Below are 23,016 nucleotides of genomic sequence, written 5' to 3'. Positions count from 1 at the left end.
GGTTGGAAGATCAGAATTTCAGTTCTGGATGTGCTATTTTGAGCTTCTTAGAAATCTATGTGGTGGTGTAGACATTCAAGTGCAGGCTGTTGGATACAGAGGCTGGAAATTGGGAGAGATGCCTGAGCAGGAGATGTAAATTTAGGAGTCATCAGCATATACTTGGTATTTTAACAGATAAGGCAGGATGTGGTCACCAAACACTATGGAAGCTTTGATACAAAAGTGAAGCCAAAATGCTGAGTCCGAGGAATCCCCACAGTCCAGAGATCTGAAGCTTAACAGAAACCAGGAGAAAAGAGGGTGGAGAAGGCCTCGGGTTGGGGACAGGTATGGGCTAGAAGGGGTCAATGGAGAAAAAGAGGGGATATTTATAATACTTTCAACAATAAAGATAAATTAGAAAAATAATAAAATAAAAGAAACCAGGAGAGGAGAGTGAGAAAGAGCATCCAGTCAGGTGGGAAAAAAATTAGGAGAGTGATGTCTTGAAAACCAAGAAGGGTTTCAAAGAGGAAGTGACCCATTGTGTCAAAGGCTATCTAAATGTTAAGTAAAAGGAGAACTGAGAATTGGCTATCAGACTGTGGAATGTGACATTGTTGACTTTGACAAAAGCAGTGTTGTTGGATTTGAGAGAGTGAATTCAAGAGCATACAGAAATAATTTAGCTTATAAATACAAAATGTTTACAATAAAAGTACATCAATACTACTATTAGACAAGTTGAATATAAAGTTTATTTGACCAAAAAAAGCAAGAATAGCCATGAAAATACTAAAGGCCACTGGGGGTTGGAAATATATTATATTCTTTCTGTAATTAAAACAGTATGGTATTAGAGCACGAAAAAACTGTCGAACCAATGGAATCAATTGAAAACAAGAAAGAGAGTTCATGTCATATAAAAATTTAGTATAAGATAAAGGTTGTATCTTAAATAGCTGAGGAAAATATGGACATTTTAATAAATAGTATTGAGAAAAACTGGATAGCAAAATAATAGAACATGAATCTGACTCTGTCCCTATACACTACAATGAAATCTAAATAGATCAAATACTTCAATGTAAAAAATAAAATTATTCAAGTATTAAAAGAAAACATGACTAAATTCTTCTTTAACTTGGGACTGGGAAAACCTCTTCTAACTATACTCAAAATCAAGATGCAATAAGAAAATGATTGATAAATTGGACTAAGTAAAATATTATATTTAAATAGGTAAATTTGAAATTCTCTTGTGTATGGTAAAATATTATATTATCAAGATAAGAATAAAAAATGAAAAACCAGAAAGATATTTTAAACATATATTATTTTTCAATGTATATGTCATATTTTTCAACTTATATGTCATATTTTCAACTTATATGATACTTTGTCATTAATGAAGCATTAAAACCCTAATATTTAAATAGTTTTTTAAAACAGAAGAAAACAACCCACAAAATTAGATAAAAAAATGTGCAGGATATATGAACAAACAATTCATAGAAAGAAAAATGCAAATGGTCCTTCAACATATAATATGTTCAGTTGATCTTGAGCACTGATAATGGAAATAAAATTTTGAAACTACTCTGAGACACCATTTGTCCTCTATCAGTTTGGAAAAAATCTGAAAGTTGGAGAACAGATTTTTGTTAAACAAAGCTCACATTAGCATTGCCGGTAGTGACAAAAACTTGAGGCAACATAAATGTTTTTCAGTCAAGAACTAGTTAAATTATTATCCATATAGTCAGTGAAATAATATGTGACTATTCAAAGACTGAAATACAAATAAACAAAATCATTGGATTTCAAACTTTTAACAAGTGTCATTTTAACTAGAATTTTCTGCTCACTAACCCAGAAAAAAGCATACTTTTTGAAAGGGTATTTTGAATAAAATAGAATAATAATCAATAAAAAGCCAATGTTTGTTTTGTTTATCAGGCTTTAAAAAAATCACTTATCACTCTAAAATTTTCTAAATAGCTAATGCATTTAATTTTTAGTGAAGTACACAAGACTTTTTTTGTATGGAGCCCCAAAAAAACTTGACTAAGCACAATACAAGTGCTAATTCACAGAGTTTTTTGTGTTGTGGAAATTTAAATCAGATAAAAAAGAACCTTGATTTGGCTAGGGACCTGAATCTATAATTCACATTCAACAAGATGAAAATCACCATTGCCACGAGTATTATAATCAGTAACCTAGGAATTCAGTAACTAGCTTAGGGGTGAGGAGAAGAGAGAAGTAATCAAGTCTTCAGCATTTGTCTTATTAATGCCAATCTTACAAACACATTTTCTTTAAAAACAACAAAACACTGAAAAAGAAACTTTCATATTTCTATTACAAAGCCATACATTTTTATTTTAGCTTGAAAATTTGTGTTAGAAGTATACAAGGAAATGACTGGCACAAGAAAATTAAGTGCTATCACCCATCCTATATAATAAAGAGGTAATATATAAATTAACCCTTATAAGACTGCTACCTAAGACCAGGCCGGCAGGGGGGTTAGTGAGGGACGACCAAACGACTGAACAAGCAGGCTGCATGGGGCAACCAGGCCAGCAGAGGGGGCGACCAGGTTGGCAGAGGGGGCAGTAAGAGGCGACCAGGCTGGCACTCAGAGGCAATGAGGGGCAATCAGGCCAGCAGGGGGCGGGGGGGGCGGGCATTTAGGGATGACCAGGCAGGCAGGCAGGTGTGCAATTAGGAGCCAGCGGTCCAGGATTGTGAGAGGGATGTCTGACTGCTGGTTTAGGTCCGATCCCTGGGGGGTCCTGGATTGGAGATTGTGCAGGCTGGGCTGAGGGGACCCTTCCCCCATGCAGAATTTTGTGCACCAGGCCTCTAGTTTATTCATAAATCCTCTGATTGGTATATATACCAGTACAGTGTGTCCCAAGAAAAGTATATACACTTTGAATAATTATTAATCCCAGTGGGTTAAATCTGAAAATAAACAAACATCAATCGAGATATCAGCTATTAAAGTGTATTTTTTTTGGGGGGGGGGGGATACCTTGCATATAAATACCATACCAAGGGCTAAAATTTATGCTAGGGACTAGACATTTGAAGTTAACTGTTACTGGCAAATGAATTATAATTCAATATGTTAAATTCTATATGAAAGTACTATAAAAGACTAAAAGGAAAAATTGAGACTCAAGGATGACTTCATAAAGCAAATAACACCAGAGCTATGTCTTAAAGAATGTTTTGTTCCTTAATCTATTCCATACCCAGATGGAAATGAGGTAGAATGCCCATGCAAATGGATTAGCATGAGGAAATGGAGTATGTTATTACATGGTCTATTCAGGAAATGAAGATAGCTCTGTGGTAGCAGTATTCATTGCAGTGACAGTGGCCACAAACGAGGCTGAAATGTACCATGAAGCCATACCATGAAGGATGCTTCCTGTACCAAACTAAAAAGATTTGTAAACTATCTGATGGAAGACAAGGGACCACCACAGGTACTTAAGTAGGATGATTAAATTTGGATTTTACAAAGAGAAGTCTGATGGCAATATTATAATTGGATTGGAGAAGTGAGAGACTATTTTCCTAATTATCTAAAGTTGCTATTAGTCAACAGTTCTTGATAACTAATTGGGTGTTTAAGGTAATAAAGAGGAAAAGTCAAAGGTGACTCTAAAGTTCAATCTTGCATGACAGGGTATATTTATATTGGCACAAAGTAGGGATGACAGGAGAGCAAGTTTTGGGAAAAAGAACAAGATTAGTGTTAGACTAGAGGCCTGATGCATGAAAATTTGTGCACTGGGCGGGGGGAGAGGGGGCCTCCCTCAGCCCAGCCTGCCCCCTCTCACAGTCTGGGACAGCCCTCAGGGGATGTCCTCTGTGGGAGGCAACTGGGCCGATCATGATAAGGCGCTGCCCCCATTACCCCACCGCTGCTGCCACTGCAGGCTGCCGCAGCTGCTGGCACTAGGCCCTAGCTTCTTAGCACTGGCTCCGCCCTCCGCCCACTGGTGGGTGGGGGGTGATCTGGGGCCAGGCCGGCTGTGGGAGGGACTGTGGGAGGTTGAGGCATAGCAGGTCACACCCCATCCAGCCTCAGCAAAGGCATGGCGCTGGGACCGGGCCTGCACCGTTGCCTCTGTGGCTGCCTCCGTGGAAGGGACGGCACTGGGACTGGGACCACGCAGCTCCCTCTCCTGCTGCCTCTGCAGAAGGTGCTGCAGAGCTAGACTGGCCCATGCTGCTACCTCTCCCACGCAGCCTCTGCAAAAGGGGCTGCAGCACTGGACTGGCATGCACAGAGGCCTCTCCTGCGCCGCCTCTGCGAAAGGGGCAGTGGCGGTGGTGCTGCCTCCACTCCTGCTCCTGCAGCAGCACTGCCTCCTCTCCCGCAGCGGCGCCTCTCCTGTGCCGCCAAGTCCTAGGCTCTCACAGCCACTGTGGCTTTGTCTGGATGGACATCCGGATGGACGTCCAGTCTAATTAGCATATTACTCTTTTATTAGTATAGATGCCAGGAACTTCCAGGAGATGCCCAGATGACCCATGAGTATACAAGTTTTAAGTTTGAGATAGAAGACTAAAGACAGATATTGGGGTAAACTTGCTGGTGACATAAAAACTATGAAGGAAGATAGATAATACTGTCAAGAAAATCTATGGAAAATAGAAATTAAAGAGATCCAACAACAGAATAGAACCTTGGATCACTGGTGTTTAAAGGACAAAGAGAAGGAGGAAATTAGTGGGAGAGATGGGAGAACCTGGGTCATAGATATCAAGAAAGAGAGAAATTTTTGAAGTGTGCATTATTGTCAAATGCTTTGGTCATGATAAAAATAAAAACTAAAATGTTCCCCTTGCAAACATTTGTAAGAAGAGTCAATGATGGATGGGGGTAAAAATTGACTGCGGTGAGTTGAAAGTAAGTGGAAGACAAGCAATGAAGATAGTATGTGTATACATTTTTCTATAAATTGCATAAGGAAATAGGAGTGCTTCACCTCTATTTTAAGATTGAGTTCTTCTCAAGTATTACAATAAAATATTGTTCAACTAAAAGAGAATTGAAATATTCAACTCGTTTACTTTATGTAAATAGGTTTACAAAGTGGGAAAAGGTTGTTATTACCCTCAATCAAGAGATGAGAAAACTGAGTCTCAGCAGGAACAAGTAATATAGCTGAGAGTGTATGTATGAATGGGGAAAAGTGAGATTATAAACCATTTCTGCCTGACTACTGAGCCCAGCATCCTCACCACTAAGCCCTCACCACCTCAGATGATGATGCCTATGAGAATTTGGTTTTGTCTAACTACAGGCAAAAATATCCACACACCAAAATATAATTGAGTATTTAATCTCTCATTCCATGCCTTTTCACTGTCGTTATTTAGCTTTTGCAAGTCCTGACAGTATCCAGAGGTAATTTTTTTCATTTCAATTCTAACACATTTTGAGGCATTTTATCAGTCTACGGGGAAAACATATTGTTGTTTTAATTTTTATTTGGTTTGTTTTTCTAAAAAACTCAAAAAGTTGTTTACACATAAAAATATTGTCAATATTCACCTGGGGATATTTCCCTTGGTAGACAACCTGTTTGTAGACTATCATTCCATCAGCTCAGTAGTTGAGATTAATGATATGGGAAGGAGTTGAACATCGTAGGTGGCAGAAAGTGTAACTTCACAGAAAAGCTGTGCAAATTAATCTACCCCATCTCACAGTCATCTTGCAAGTTTACAGAAAAAGGAAAAAACAGGAACGAAAAAGAAAAAAGAAGGAAAAAATATTTTCTACTTTCAATATAGAGGGTTAGTTATGTGTGATTTTTGTTTACTTTTTTATATTTAGCTTTTTTTTGTTACAATGTGCATGTGCTACCAAAACCCTCTGCTATAATATACCTCCCATTGATGGGAATTTGTGCAGAATGCAAATAATAACCTTCTTCCTTTGAGTCCCAGTTCTAAAAGAAAGATGGGCTAGTTTTGCCTTTGGGTGAAGGGCATGTGGAAAGAGAATGGCAGGTAAGTGCAGGACAGAACAATGGTGGATTCCTGTGTTTCCCAGAATTCTATCAGCCTGATGTTCCCTGAAGGGGTCAACAAAAAGGGTACCAGATGGCCTGACTATTCTTTAAATTGTCGCAGACATGCTGGCAAGTCCAAATAGGCAAAGAATGCAGAACTATCTCCAGGGAGCACCAAGTTGAATTTCAATCGTATGTTCTGACCCTAGAACTCCATCAGGCTGACACATAGTCTCACCTTGGTTATTTGACCAACTGCATAGTAGCACAATTCTACATTTTATCAGATAGAATATCTTTAGATGCTATTTCTCAAATTATAACTGAGTTTTGTTCTGTCTACATAAAAGGTGAGTGAAAAAATAACATATGCCAAATAATATGTGTTTATAACAGCAACAAAAATTAAAACCTATTAACTGTGGTGGAATCTACTATTGTCCCCCAATGTCCATTTTCCCCTTCTTCCATACTGATATAATACTGACTCTTTTACTGACAAATAGTATCCCAAAATAAGGAAAATATTTATCAGGCTCTCTTGCCACTAAGGGGTGGCCATGTGACATCTTATTCTGGCCAATGACATATAAGTGGGATATAAGTGGAATTATCCTGTATCAGTTTCCAGAAGCCTTCCTTGTAAGACACCTGGCTGCTCTCCTTGCCTTCTTCTTGTGTACCTTTTCCTAAATCATTTTCCCTGGAATGTAGACATGTTGGCTACCATTCTTGTAGTTATCATGAATCACGAGGACCAGAACTGACACTTTAAGAGATGACAGGGCAATGTGAAAGGAACCTGGGGCCCTGGAGACTGTGCAGCAGAACTACCAGACTAGTCCTTAGTGAGTTACTTTCATGTAGAAAAGAAATGAATTCCTTTCATATCTACTTTACTAGTACTTTGAGATTCTTCTACTTTCAGTCAAAACTAGTCCTAGATGATATACCTGGGAATAAAATTAATAAGAAATGTAAAAAACCTGTGTAACGCACACTTTATTTAATGAGGGACATAAATGAATATGTAAATCAGTAAGAATCCTGCTAATTTTCTGGTTGGTGAGATTCAATATTATACAGACATAAATTCTCCCAAAATTGACCCATAAATTTAATGCAAACACAATTAAAACCTCAATTGGGTTTTTATGTGGAGCTTAAGGTGATTCTGAAGTTCATCTGGAAAATTAAATGTTCAAGAATATTCCAAAAAAAATCTAAGAAAAGGATCATGAGTAGGAACTTTCCCTTTAATATATCAAAGAATACTATAGAAAACATTAATTAATGTGTTATGGGATTAGAAAGCATAATATACATTAATGAAATAAAAATACACAAATATATGTATATATAAACATATACAGGAATATAAGGTGGTAGCATATATATGTGTGTGTGTGTGTATACACACACATGCATGAAGCTATATACATGCAATCTGTTTACATTCATATATAGTTTATATTAAAATATATAGAATATGTATGTAAAGATATATAAACGTATGAAAACATCTATATGTTAGTATTTTTTAAAACATGGATGTTAAATAAGTAACACTGAGGATATTAAATGTACTTTGGGGGAACATTAACTTAGATTTTATTTCATATAATTTTCAAAAATAAATTCCTGATGAATTTAAATATCTAAATGTAAAAAACAAATACAAAAAACTAGAGGTCTGGTGCATGAATTTGTGCACAGTTGGGGTTCCTCAGCCTGGCAAGCAATTGGGGCTGCTTGGGGCTGTCTCATCCAGTCCCAATCAGAGCCATCGAGGCTGACTGACCAGAGGGAGGGACCATGGAAGGTTGGCCGGTGCAGGAGGTTGGCTGTGGGAGTGCACTGACCACCAGAGGGCAGCTGCTGCATTGAGTGTCTGCCCCCTGGTGGTCAGTGCATCATAGCGACCAGTTGACTGGTTGTTAGTTGACCGGTCATAACGGTCACTTAGGCTTTTATATATATATAGATAATTAGGAGACAATACAAGAAACTATTCTTGAATATAATTCTAGGTTGAAAGAGCTTTTTTCTTTTTTAAAAATTCTCACCCAAGTATTCCCCCCCCACCCCCCGCCATTGATTTTTTTTAGGGAGCAAAGGAGAAGCAGGAGGGAGGAAGAGAGAAACATTAATGTAAGAGAGAGACATCTATTGGTTGGCTCCCACATGCCCCAATTGGGCCAGGAATCGAGTCTGCAATCCAGCTTACCCTTGACAGGGAATTGAACCCACAACCCTTCAGTCTGAGGGCCAATGATCTAACCACTTAGCACCCAGCCAGGAGGCAAGAGCTTTCCTAAACAATTCTCAGTAGTCATAAGAGAAAATTAAATTATATACAAATTTTAAAGCCTCCTTTCAATGAATGGTATAACAAAGTTAAAATACAAGCAACAAATTTGGGGAAAATATTTTCAACATATAAATAGTTTTTGTGACAGAAAGAAGGTAAATTTCCATAATATGTGAAGGGTTCTTACAAATCCAATAAAAAAATGGGCAAAAGTTTCCAAATAATTTTCAGCAAAAGAAATGCAACTAATCCATAAATATAAAAAATATACAAATATATTTAAAATTTAGTAATCAAAGTAATTCAAAATAAAAAGATAAGATACCAATTTTGGGAGCATTTACTAGTAATTGCAAAATTTCAGAAGATAAATTTTGTTTTGAAATGGGTATAGTATTCAGGAATATATCTTATAAAAAGTATAGCCCATGTATACAACTATGTGTACAGGAATGTCTATTTCAACATTTTTTATAATGAAATAAAAAAAAAATGAAATCTAGCCCTAACCAGTTTGGCTCAGTGGATGGGGCATCGGCCTGTGGACTGAGGGGTCCCAGATTCGATTCCAGTCGGGGGCATGTACCTTGGTTGCGGGCACATCCCCAGTAGGAGGTGTGCAGGAGGCAGCTGATCGATGTTTCTCTCTCATCGATGTTTCTGACTCTCTGTCCTTCTCCTTTCCTCTCTGTAAAAAATCAATGAAGTATATTTTAAAAATAATGAAATCTATTCATATTTGAGATTTATAAAGATTTCCAAAAAATAAAAAAAGCAAATAAAAGCAAGACAAAGAGTTTGAATAAAATAGTCTTCATATACTAGTATGTAAAAAAGAAAACCAAAAATATACAAGTACTGGTATATGCATAGAAAAAGGCTTAACAGAATGTACACAAAGTTTAGGAAGAAATGAGTTTAAAGGGACACAGGGACAATTTTGTCTTATTTAAATTGTTCTGATACTTATTTCCCATATAATTACATATATAAGTATAAATATTAAAATTGTTTAAGTCTGAACAATGAGAGTTCATTAGGCCATGAGGATAAAAGGAAAATCTACACTTTTAGAAAGAAAAGGTGGTGCATGTCAAAAAGGAATTTGAAAACCACAAGCTAAAGTTTGGCATTTACCCTCGTAAACATGCTGGGCATGGGAGGAGACACAGCCTGTGCCAGCAAGGATCATCAGGTTTCACCCTGGCTATTTCCTGAAAGTTCAAACCCATTTTCCTCCAAATCCAAACTTTACTTATACCCTCCTAGTGGATGTCATCTGTAACAACACTGACACCTGCAGTCCTGGTAATGCTTTGAATTTAAAGGATGTTTGTTAAAATCATGAAATGTCATAGCATTAAAATAAATAGAAATGATAGAAAAATCACAGTTTTAATTGTAGCTATTGCCAGGGCATTTATCAGTAAATTTAGATATCAGATATGTAAATTTGGACATGAGACTTAATTCATTTATATGTAACAAAATAGCACTTATTTTATATACCAGGAAGTTATAGAACAGAAATGTCTAGAAGCTCTTAGTTAAGGTTTCAAAATACTCAAAAAAGAAAGAAAAAAACATTCAATTTTTTTACTACTACCCTAAAATATTGCTATTTTCTTTGGACTGCTTTATCAAAGTGGTCTATAATTACTGATCACTGAAATATTTGCCATCTGCTAAGAGTCTTATAAATATTTTATCCTATTTAACCATTTAGTTCCAATGACACAAAAATATATTTACTTTTTCACTATATAAACTTAGAAACAAATGCTTGAAAGGGGGAGTGTTTATGCAATTAATTATTATCCTTCTATGAGTCTAAAACAAATGCTTCAGAAAAGTAATATAACACAATGGAAAGGGTCAGAATCCTGACTCTATCTCCCAGCAGTGTGAACATATGCTATTTACATAACCTCCTTGACTACTAGTTACAATGAGTGAAAACCCTTTTTGATCATTTATAGAAGCAACAACTTAGAAATTCTATTTTTTTAATAATACAAAATAAGCTAGATTGAGATTTCTAGGCTCTAACACACAAAGTTACTGAATTAGCATGACAAGGAATAAGTTCTAAAACTCTATACAAAGATCTTTCTAAGTAATTTTAATGATCAGCATCAAGAAGCAAAACTATCAGAGGCCATTTAATAAATGCAAAAAAAAAAGCATATTTAAAATAACTGGCAATAAAACTCAACAGAAAGAAAAGAGCATGAATAAACTATGAGAAAAGGTGCAAATTTATTTGCATCTTCTAAAATCGAAAGTCTCTTCATTTTAGCCATATGTCTATATTCTAATTTTTTGCAGTGCATACAGTAAAGAGTAAATAAAAGCATCTTATTTATTTAAATGATAATCTTTGCAAGTATTATCATTATACACTCCTAAGGAGCTCTCATTGTTTCTATCTGGTCAAAAGTGTTGCATGATGAATAAATCTCCATTTCACATTACAGATTGTTTTGCATTTGCTTCATCTTGCTTATAACTCACTGTATCATTCATGACATATGACATTGTGATGGAAAGACACACATGCAGAGCCAAACACTATGCTCCATTAATTTTATTTGTTTACTTAGTGAAAGCTCCAGCCACTGCATCCAAATAGCTTCTTTTTCTGGGTCAAGAACATGAAATGACAAATGGAGTGTGACGCTATTCCAAGAGTTACCTCTCCTCCCCATCTCAGGTTGCTATACAACCTAAGAATCAGAGTTCTGGAAAGGGTCCTCCTGAGGGATCTTAGTTCATATTTCTGTCTCCAGACCAGGTCTAGCAGCCAACCAGCCGGGAAAATGCACAGCCCTAAGCCAGCTTTTGAGACTGTGTGGAGAAGTGGGTATGTGCATGTGTGAATGTGTTGTTTACTGGTTTGATATGATTTCAGGTCCACTTATGACAAAAACGAAGTAAAGTGTTTTTTATATGAGTGAAGTTGCTGTGTTAGGGTGTCGTCATCATCGACATCTGTGGTTGTTGGTAAGCACTCAGCAGCCCACATGTGGGGGAGTCCCATGGGGGCGGGGAGGAGAGGGCTAATCAGAAAGAACATGTGGAGAAGCAACTATGACCAGGGGCATTTACACTATAAATACCGGAGTGTGAGTCTGGGCAAGTGACTCTTTACTGACCTAAATAGCTCTCTGAGACCTTGGGGTATTAGCTTCTGCCTGGGTAACGTGACGTTTTACCTGCTGACAGTGACGAAAACCATGCAGTGGCCCCGTGAAGGAGATGATCTTGCTTGCCAACCTTCACCTTCCTTCCCTAGCAACATGCCCTGGCAACAAAGAACTTTCACTCTTATGCTGGCTGCTGGGTATCCACTACGTTGGGTAACCCAACTCTCCTGGGAACCAACTCATAAAAGGGTACACCTCAAATTAAATGTGGACTTTATTTCTCTTAAACTCTGCTTGCTGTTCTTTCTTGGCTTATTAAGAGACATTATCCTGTATGCTACTGACTTGTGAAATTATTTTAATTCCCGCAGTGATCCTGTGCTAAATAAATTACTGAAAAAGACAATTTTAGTCCCTGAGCATAATTCGCTACCCAAAACAAAGCAGAACGTGAGTGTGTAAAATGAAATATGACCAGAAAAACAGTAATATTTTTAAACCAACTGTTACATATTAGAAATGCTTTTAATAGAATAGAAAAATTACTCCTGTACTTATTAATTTGGTAGCTACATACATTTGATGCAATGGTTTGGAATCATGAGATTGGTTAGTCTATTCTGTTTCCCAGCTTTCAATACCAGGACATTGAATACCCAGGGACAGAGCAGAAAGTAGCCTACGTGATCTGGTTTTAAGGATACCAAAATCTGTGTGCCTCACATCTCCCCAGTCTACACCCTGGAAGGACTATCTCCTTCCCTTATTAAAGATTTAAATTCCACTGAGCCAAACAGGTTAGGGCACGGATGGAACTGGAGAGCATTATGCTAAGTGAAATAAACCAGTCAGAGAAGGATAAATACCACATGATCTCACTCATTTGTAGAATATAATGAACAACATAAACTGATGAACAAGGACTGATCCAAAGACGGAGAGGCATTGATTGGACTGTCAGGCCTTGGAGGGAAGGTAGGGGAGGGTGGGGGTAAGGGGGAAAGATCAACCAAAGGACTTATATGCAAGCATATAGGCCTAACCAATGGACACGGACAATGGGGGGGGGGGGGTGAGGGCATGAGGGGGGTGGTTAGGGGGTAATGTGGGGATAAGGACACATATGTAATATCTTAATCAATAAAAAATATATTTAAAAAAAAGATTTAAATTCATTAAAGGCTCTGGAGCTCGACTTCCTCTTTCACGTTCTTTCTCCACCATTTCCTAACAGAGTCACCATAGGCAAGGTCCCCAACCGCCCTGTGCCTATCAATGAATGGTTAAAAAATAAAATAAAGCACTTCTTAAAACTCTTGAGAAAATTTGAGATCATAAACATAGGTAAAGCATATAGAACAACGCCTGGCCCATTGCAAATGCTTCATGTTGATTATTACCTTTAATATTATTATTATTAGAAATTACTGTGAAAATACTTAGCTGCAATGATTCTCTCTTTCCCACCATTAGAAATTGATAGTATGTGCTCATAGCTTTTACCTGAAACCCTGATTGGATAAGACCGAAGAAACAAAATTCATTGCAGCATAACAATAACAAAATCAAGTGTTTAGTTTTTTTAATATATTTTATTGATTTTTTACAGAGAGGAAGGGAGAGAGATAGAGAGTCAGAAACATCGATGAGAGAGAAACATTGATCAGCTGCCTCCTGCACATCTCCTACTGGGGATATGCCCGCAACCCAGGTACATGCCCTTCACCAGAATCGAACCTGGGACCTTTCAGTCTGCAGGCCGACGCTCTATCCACTGAGCCAAACCGGTTTCGGCAATCATGTGTTTTTTGACACATAGTGTTCTAGTCCCTTGACTTAAGAAGTCCCTTCCATTCAAATCTGAACCTTTTGTGCAAACCCAGTGCAAGTGATTCCCGTTTTCATAGCAGCTCCCCTGAGCACTTCAAAGTGAGGTTGTCTCTCTTCCCGGAAGTAATAACAGTGGTTAACAGATGGTTGCAACTTGTCAGGAACTGTTCTATACACTTTAGATGATGTACTTACTGACATATTTACTCCTCACAATATCCTGTGATGTGAGTACTATTCTTCCCTCATTTCATAGAGAGGAAAACTGAAGCCTGGTCACAGAGACAGCAAATGGTGGAACCAGGATTGAAATGTGGGTCTTGAACTCCAGAGGCTGGGTCTTGACCCTCTATCTTCCTGTCAATGCTTCTGGACTCACATTCACCTTGTGGCACTTGACCTTGTGACAGTACTGGCATTTTTCCACCAGGGCTTCTCCTGGGACAGGGACAGAGCCCTGTGCCATCCTGCCCTCCAGGCAGTGTGGAAGAGAGCCCATTTTCTCCTTGGCCTCAGAGCCCCCCATGGAGACTTGGGCTTCTGCATCCTCTTTCCAGAAAATTCCCTGTGTCATTGGCTGCCCATCGCCATCTTTCCTGGACCTGTGGAGCTGGGCCAGGAGAGGGTGTTGGCAACAGGTGCTGCTGCCCTGGTAGGGAAGGAAACATAATTTTCCCTCTACTCTTCAAGGTTCTTGACTGAGAACCTCCCTGTCATAAAATGCAAATTAACAGGAGAAAAACAAAAATTTACTAATATATATATATATATATATATATATATATATATATATATATATATATATATTTCTTGTATACACGGGAAAGAGCCAGAAAAACTAACTCCCCAAAATGGCCCAACTTGTTACCATAAATAAAATTTCCAGCTAAAAGAAAAGTGAAAAGTGGGGAGGGGGAGCAGTTATGGGAGATTATCAGGGAAAGCACAGTAAAAGAGGGTAAGGTTATAACGCAGATCTAAGTAGGTGCCTTCTAGAGCTTTAGTCATCCTTCCCTTCCTAGTATAGACAGGGTGACACTCTTACAATAGAATGTTTCCTGTATAAACAGAAATGTCTCAGTTGTCAGAGTTTTCCCTGTGTCTGCTGTTTCTGAAAAAGAACCAGCCTAAAATAATCAATACGCCAAAAAGACATATTTGGGATCACAAATTCTACTCCCTTTCACCCTCACTGCAGCCCCCACTTTCTCCCACCTGAAGCATCGGAACTCAGGGGCCACAGAAAGGCAACTGCAGGTTGTAACACTGGCCTAGCCTGACCCCTTTAAGTTCCCCTGCCCCCAGGCTGAGAGAGAACTCTCTGCCCAGGACCTCAGGGGCCCAGCCTGGGCAGGTCGGGGCAGCACAGAAGAGGGCCTGGGTTGGGCCAGCTCTCCTGGCTCCAAGGAGATCAGTGTGTCCCCTAGCTGTCCAGTCCCAGAGCCCAAGTCCAGTTCGTGCCACTGCCCACAGGGTGCCGCCTTGCTTACTTTCCACTTAGATTATAGGTTCATTGAGGGAAATGATCATATTTATAAGGTTTGTGTTCTCCCAAAATACCCACCACAGCAGTGGCAGCTCCAAAATTCCCTGAGGGAAAAAATGAGCAGTTCCTTCTATGGAGGGCAAGGCAGGGATGAACTAAGAGATTTGTCTTGCAGCTTCATTTTCAAAGCAAACATCTGTACTTAGATTACATATTTATTTGGGTGGTGGTAGAGAGGCTGATAAAATTTGGGGTTTGGGCCCCAATACTGGACAACAGTACTCTGTTCATAGGAGCACTTAATGAAGAGTTAATGTATTATTTGATCATAATAAGATTCAAGTGACAGAAATGCCATGGTGCCTTCATAGACATTAAGGAAGACACTATTTCTAGAAGAAAAAAGGATAGTCTGCCCATCCACAAAACAGGTGACAATTACCTCCCAGTGTCTGTTCCAGAATGTCCCACCATAACTGCAATGATGGAGGGCCACTCTGAACCAATTCCAGACAGATGGCAACCTTCAAAAGGAAGCCTGTCCTTACAAATTAGAAGCAAGGTTTTATAGCACACTCACATCCAAGACCATGTCTTTTTCCTCTATAAAACTTCCAGAAAGGAGACAGAATTTAATTAAGCTGCCATTACTCCTGAATTATGTATTCTGTTTTCTACTTTTTTCTAACGTTCATTCTCTTCCCGTTTTCAGCCTGAAACAAAAGAAGAGGAGGAGGAAGAGAAGGTGGAGGAGGAAGAGAATACATCTAACAGAGGAAAAGGGCCCTGCTTGAGGGAACCTTGTTGATCATTTAAATCTATGTCCCAACTCAATGAAGGGGAATATCGCAACAAAAGGAAACCACAGGCAAGAATAGAAATTTAAAGTTACGACGACGGTATTTGAAATCAGGCAGACCTGGTTCACTTCCTGGCTGTACTACCAGTTGTGTGAATGACGTTAAATCATTTCTATAAACATTTCTAGTTTCAGCATTCTCATCTGTTAACAGAGACACTAACATCTATTCTCTTGGTGAATTAAATGAAGGAATGTATATAAGATGCTCCGCACTGGGCCTGGCACATTAGGGCCCATTAACTGGTAGCCACTACCACAAGGGTTCCCCGGGCTGATGCTGCCTACTGAGGGCAAAGGAGGAGGTACAATCTAGAAAGCTGAAATAAACATGCCTCCTCACAGTGTGCTGCTCTAAGGCAAAAATATCTTATACATTGTTATTATTGTGGTAAGATTAAACCATACTCTTTTTTAATAGCTTTATGAGACATAATTCACACATTCGTTATTTCACCCATTTAAAGCATACAATTCAGTGGTTTTTAGTATATTCAGAGCTGCACAGCAATCACACTGTCAATTTTAAAACATTTCATCACCTTAAAAAGAAACCCCAAACAATATACTGTTCTTTTCTAAGACTGCCATTTTATTATTAATTTTTTGTTTTTTTATTGAATGTATTGGGTGACATTGGTTAATAAAATGATATATGTTTCAGGGGTATAATTCTGTAATTCATCAACCATATATATTGTATTGTGTGTTCACCATCTCAATTCAAATATCCTTCCATCACCATTTATCACCCCTATACTCTCTCCTACCTCCCCCGACCCTTTCCATCTGGTAATCACCATATTGTGTATAGCTCTTGTTGGGGTTTTTTTGCTTAATCCCTTTACCTTTTTCACCCAGCCCCCCATCCTCCACCCTTCGACAGCTGTCAATCTGTTCTCTGCATCAATGAGTCTCTTTCTAGTTTTTTGTTAGTTAATTTTGATCATTAGATTCTACGTATAAGTTAAATCATATGGTATTTGTCTTTCACTGACTGGCTTATTTCACTTTGCATAATAACAATATATATTTTTATTAACAACTAGAGGCCCAATGCATGAAATTCATGTGAGAGTAGGCCTTCGCAGCTGCGGCCCTGGCTTCATCCTGATGGTCGTCCAGAAGGATGTCCAGTCGATTTGCATATTACGCTTTTATTATTATAGATAATGTTTATGCTTTTAGAATGTCATAGACACATTCTCCTCATTACAGGTAATTTCCAAATAAAAAATATAAAAATAGTAAACAAAGTAGAATGAGCCATATTTGTGGATGATCCGCTTATTCAAACATATTATAATATATAATATCATGTTAACTTCATAAATAATTTCAATTAAACATGAGTCATTAAAACTGAGAATAATGCTAGAATTGATATAATAACAGCTATAAAATGGAAAATGCACACCCTTTGTATTTTCTCCTAATTCTTTAAGTTAGTAAGTGATCAAATGTACATTAAAGATCTTTTTTAACCTTAGGAAACATATAATTATCATATAGAAATAGTGGTCAAGTGTTCAAATATTTCAAGAACACTAAGAAATTGAATAGTTTCTCTATTCTTATTTCTAATGGTATAGAATAGGGAATCCTAAGGTTTACATTCTTTTTATAATTGATTTCCCAAGTTGCTTATACTAATCAGGCTCTGAAGGGAACAATAGTAGTAGTAGGGGCTAATGAATGCCTTATGGAACCAGATGTTCCTTATTAAATCCAGTTGGGTAACCTTAAGAAAATTACATGACCCCCATGTGCCTCAGTTTTCTCATCTGTAAGTTCAGGGTGATGATATCAGCTCATATAGCCCATAGGGTTGGAATGAGGATTAAATATATGGCATGCATAAAGCGATGCCCAAATGTATGTAAATAACCCCTTCCAGGAAGTGGAGCTTAGTTTCCCTCCATATGAATGTGGGCTGGACTTAGTGAGCTATTTACAAAAACTAATGCAAGGAAAGGGGAAATGGTACCCTTGTAGTGAAGAAATATGGCAAACATTTTAGAGATGACAAAGATCAACTTTATAATGACGACTCGATGAACTAGAAGAATGTCTACATTTTAAACATCTGTTCTTGTTATTATTGTTGTTGTTGTTGTTGACAGGATTACAGATGTCTCCCATTTCTCCCCTTTGCCTCCTTCCACCCAGCTTCTGCCCCACCCCAGGCCTTCACCACACTATTGTCTGTGTCCTTACGTTATGCATATCCTATCTAATAATAGACAAACATGGTAATTAACCATACCTCTGACATGCTTCCCATTGGCTAATCAGGGCGATATGCACATTAACTGCTAACCAAGATGGTGGCCGGCAGCCAGGCGGCTAAAGCAAACAGGAGGCTTGCTTGCTCCAGTGATGGAGGAAGCCAAGGTTCCCCGCCTGCTGCCACCCAGCTCTGAGTTGCACTTTAAGCAACTATGTTGCAATTATAGAAGCTAAACAATCCCCAGAAACCTGCTTTCAGCCACCAAGGCCTCAGAGCTGGAGCTGCAACAGTGTTTCAATTATAGAAGCCAAACAAACGCAGATACCTGCTTTCAGCAGCCGAGATCTCAGAGCTGGAGCCAAGCCTCAGAGGTAAAGCCAGCTCTCAGCTCCAGTGACAGCCATAGAAGGTAAATAAATCCCAGAATTAAAAAAAAAAAAAAAAAGGAGAGGTTGGGAGCTTCAGTCACCCGCAAGCCTGAAAACGGCCCTCAGCCCCTCACCCAGACTGGCCAGGCACCCCAGTGGAGACCCCCACCCTGAAGGGGGTGTGACCAGCTGCAAACAGCCATCAGTCCCTCATCCAGGCTGGCCAGGCACCCAAGTGGGACCCCCACCCTGATCCGGGACACCCTTCAGGGCAAACCAGCTGGCCCCCACCAGTGCATCAGGCCTCTATCCTATATAGTAACAGGGTAATATGCAAACTGACCCTAACAGCAGAAAGACTGGGAATGACTGGTCACTATGACACACACTGACCACCAGGGGGCAGATGCTCAATGCAGGAGCTGCCCTCTGGTGGTCAGGGTGCTCTCACATGGGAGGAGCTCTGCTCAGCCACAAGCCAGGCTGATGGCTGCCAGTACAGCGGTGGTGGTGGGAGCCTCTCCTGCCTCCTCAGCAGCACTAAGGATGTCCGACTGCAGTTTAGCCCTGCTCCCCGCTGGCAAGTGGACATCTCCCGAGGGCTGCCGGGCTGCCAGAGGAATGTCTGATTGCCATCTTAGGCCCAATCCCCAGGGGAGCGGGCCTAAGCCAGCAGGTGGTCATCCCCTGAGGGGTCCCAGACTGCGAGAGGGCACAGGCCGGGCTGAGGGACCCCCCTCCCCCCCGAGTGCACAAATTTTTGTGCACCGGGCCTCTAGTATGCATATAAATTCTTTGGTTAATCTCTTTCCCCTCTCTTCTCAGATCTGTCAGTCTGTTCCATTCATCCTGTTTCTGGATCTATCTGGTTCGTCAGTTATTGTTGTTTTTTCATTAGATTCTACATATAAGTAAGATAATGTGATATTTGTCTTTCTCTGACTAGCTTCTTTCGCTTAACATAATAACTTCCAAATCCATGCTGTTACAAATGGAAAGAGCTCCTTCTTTATTACAGCCACATAGCATTCCATTGTGTAAATGTACCACAGCATTTTTAGTCACTCATGTACCAAAGGGCACTCGAGCTGTTTCCAGATTGTAGCTCTTGTAAGTTATGCTATTATGAATATGGAGATGCATATATTCTTTCTGATTGGTGGTTTGGGATAAATACCTGTTCTTATTCTCTGATAATCACCACTCTTTCTCAGATATGTATCTTTAACTTTCATGCTTAGCAATATCTGATCCAGATCCAGAGGACCATAGACATGCTAGCAGATGGACTGTAGAATGAATCATTCTGCCAAGGTGAGGACCACACTATGGGAAGATGTCTTAATCACTCCCTTCCCTTAAGCCACAGCTTTCCTTTACTCTTGCCATATTTTCTCACCTCTAGTAAAAGCTATCAGTAGCTTATCTTGTCCCCCACTGGGATTGTAGCTCTCTCTGACCCCAATGTAATTAATCAGAACATTACATCATGTCTAGCACTCAATAATCCTCTACCTAAGACTCAGATTCCCATACGTCTGTGGTTCTTCTGTTTCTATTGCCCACACCTGGTTGTCACCCACCTCACTTCAGGAGTGGCCCATGTTTTACTCTTGTGGCACCCAAGTTCCAGGTTAGAACCTCTTGGTTCAAGCAGAACTGACTTCCCATGCTTCCTTGGATACAGAACATTAAATGCTAGCTATAAAACCTAGCTTTTCTTTCTTCTTTTCAACCAGCAGCTGAGGTCAGAGTATTCCTCAAGGAAAAGTTCACTTGCATCAAAAACCCTATTTAATACATGCTTCAAGAAAAATTCATAACAGAAGTACTTCAATTTCTGAAATATTTAAAAATAATAAGTATATCATCATTATATGGCAAGCACAGAATATAGTGATAGAAATTAATAGACTTTACAATATTTAGCTCAAATTTAAGAGCCATTGGCATAGCTTGATGATTCCAGTTAATCATACTGCCCTTAAATAACATTTAATCATTTTGAAGGTAATATTTTGTTAAAGAACCACATACCTAAGGAAAAGTTTACCAAGTTTTGTAATTTTAAGAAAGATGTACTGCCACCTTTCACAGAATCCCAAATCTTTATATTTCAAGTTGTAGAATCTATAGAATATTGATTTGTTTTTATTTATTCAGATTCAACTCCCAGTAAAACCTAAAGAAGAAAGAATTCAATTCCTTTTAGTAGACTCATGAGATATAAATGTAGAAATATAATATAATGGCCAAGTGACCAAAGGAAATATTGTGACTATCGAAATGTAACAGGAATCATGTTTTAAAAATATTAAGCCAATGTATTTTCTCTTCTTATTAATCCAGTTTGCCTCTCATAATTCTTTCTGTCACTAAGGCTACACTACGAAGTTTATTACCTAGAAAAAATATGAATAGAGTTTACCTAGACGTCAGCATATAGCCAAAGAAAGTAAAATAGCATAGAAGTTCTCAACAAAGTAAAGGGAAAATCTAAAAGACAGAGGAATTTGGGGAAGATGAGAAGATGTTACTAAAAGGAATATGTTCAGTATCCCCTCATCCCTGGCTTGTGTTGAGAAGATAGAGACCTCATTGAACATCTGATTCAGATGGCTCTTGCATCCGACTCCCATCTCATAGAAAACACCTCTTTGAAAGGCACTTCACACCAATGATAACCAGAATGGTGAGCTGAGGTTTTTTTCCTGGGGTCATGTGTTGCAACACTGAAGAATGAGCACTGCAGACCAGAAGATTTAAGCAAAAGCATGGAAAATTTATTGCAAGCAGATTAACACTGCCCGAACGGAAAGGGAGCCCAAATAATGGGTTGCCTATGAAGCTAGTTGATCTTCTAGGGGTATATATGTGCTACAAGCCTGCTCTGTATGTACCTGTGTTGCCAAATGATTGAATCCCTTATTATTCTTGTCCAGCAACAGACCTGAACTTTCCCTGTTCCTATGCCTCACTACAGCTTGTTGTTGCAGGCCCTCCCTTGGTGTCACATGCCTCCTGCTCTGAGTCCAAAACCATTCTGTTATTTCTGCATGGTTGGTTCCTGTGGTTCTGCTGCTCAAACTGCTGTGTCTTCCCCGCCTATGTTCCACCTGCCTTTGTGTGCCACTGGATCCCTGCCCTGTCTACTGCGTGTCAAGCTAACTCCTCTCACCAACACGAAGTGGTAATATAAAGGTACTAGTATGTCATTTTTAGGCAGCGGGTAGTTAGGAGGTAGCATTCCCAAATCTCCCTAGGTCCAAGCGTAGTACAAAATGTATCCAAATTCCCATGTATTCAAGGTGGAACTCTAGATGAAAGCACATGTTACTTGGCTAGCAAGCTTGCTAATGGGTTGAGCTACTGGTCACTGTGGCAAAAGTAAAATGTTCTTGTATCAAAAATTACTGGGTGGCCCTAGCCAGTTTGGATCAGTGGCTAGAGGGTCGGCCTGTAGACTGAAAGGTCCTGGGTTCGATTCTAGTCAAGGGCACATGCCCGGGTTGTGGGCTCAATCCCCTATTTTGGACTTATGTACTTTATGGAATAGCTCTGCAGGGAATTGGAGTAGATGGGATTGAGTGACCATGCTATGACCCAGCATAGAATGCACTGGATGAAGAGGTAACAGATACTTGCTATAGGAAATTTTTTTGTAGATATGTAACCAAGAATTATTCTTTAATCATACATTCCCTTCAATTCTCACTATTTTTTCAAATCCACTGGAAGTTTTAAATTAGGGAAAGATAGTGTTAATAAAATAATAAAAGCTTAGAAGACATATTTTTTTTAAATCTCATTTTTGTCATTGGCACAGGCAGTCTTTTCTTTCTTCACCTTTCATTATTAGTGTTCTTAAATTGACTGTCTCACACCATAGGACTTTGTTAACATCCAGTGGTCAGTCAGAGAGCTTATTTGGAAAAGGTTTTTCAAAAAAGGAATGTGTTCTCTACTGGCTACAGCCAATTCTATGGCACCAAGAGGCACACTAATTAAAATTCACTTTTTTTAGGAATCAGATCACAAAAGGTGTTAGGCTAGTAAAGTTCTGATTATTACCTAAAGTTGTACCATTAATAAAAAAAGTTTAGGCAAAAATAGTTTGCCCTAAATCTGAAGGGAATAGAAGAGCATGAGAATAAAGGAAAAGTGGTGTAATTGTGTAGAAACTTTATTTCTTTAATATGAACTTTTCTCCTTTCTTTCCTTTTGATTCAAACTGGCCTCATCCAGCACCCTGACTCACCTGCCTCCTTCCCCCTTACAGGAGCACTCCATCATCATTAAGCCTCAGGACAATGCAGTTCTGGTTGGCATCAAATAATTTTAGGAGCAAAGCCTCCACAGATAGAGTGTTGGTCACACCAGAGATAACATCTATTGTTGCAGTTTTTAAGATTTGTTTATTTATTGATTTTAGAAAGAGAGAAGGGAGGGAAGGAGAGAGGGGGAGAAAGGAGGAGAGAGAGAGAGAAAGGGGGAGAGAGAGAGAGAGAGAGAGAGAGAGAAGGAGAGAAACATCAATCTGTTGTTCCACTTATTTATTCATTGGTTGCTTTTTGTATGTGCCCTGCCCAGAGATTGAACCCACAACCTTGGCATATCAGAATGACATTCTTACCAACTGAGCTACTTGGCCAGGGCTAGTAGAGATAGCGTCTAGGCCTCAGTTGTGTTTCAGCTCCAGACCCAGAAAAGCAGCGAAACTAGATGAAGCAACACCATAGCTGACCTCAAGACCAGAT

Source organism: Myotis myotis, unplaced genomic scaffold (genome assembly GCF_014108235.1).
Source record: "Myotis myotis isolate mMyoMyo1 unplaced genomic scaffold, mMyoMyo1.p scaffold_m19_p_6, whole genome shotgun sequence".
Classification (NCBI taxonomy): Eukaryota; Metazoa; Chordata; class Mammalia; order Chiroptera; family Vespertilionidae; genus Myotis; species Myotis myotis.
Note: the sequence above shows the minus strand (reverse complement) of the source record.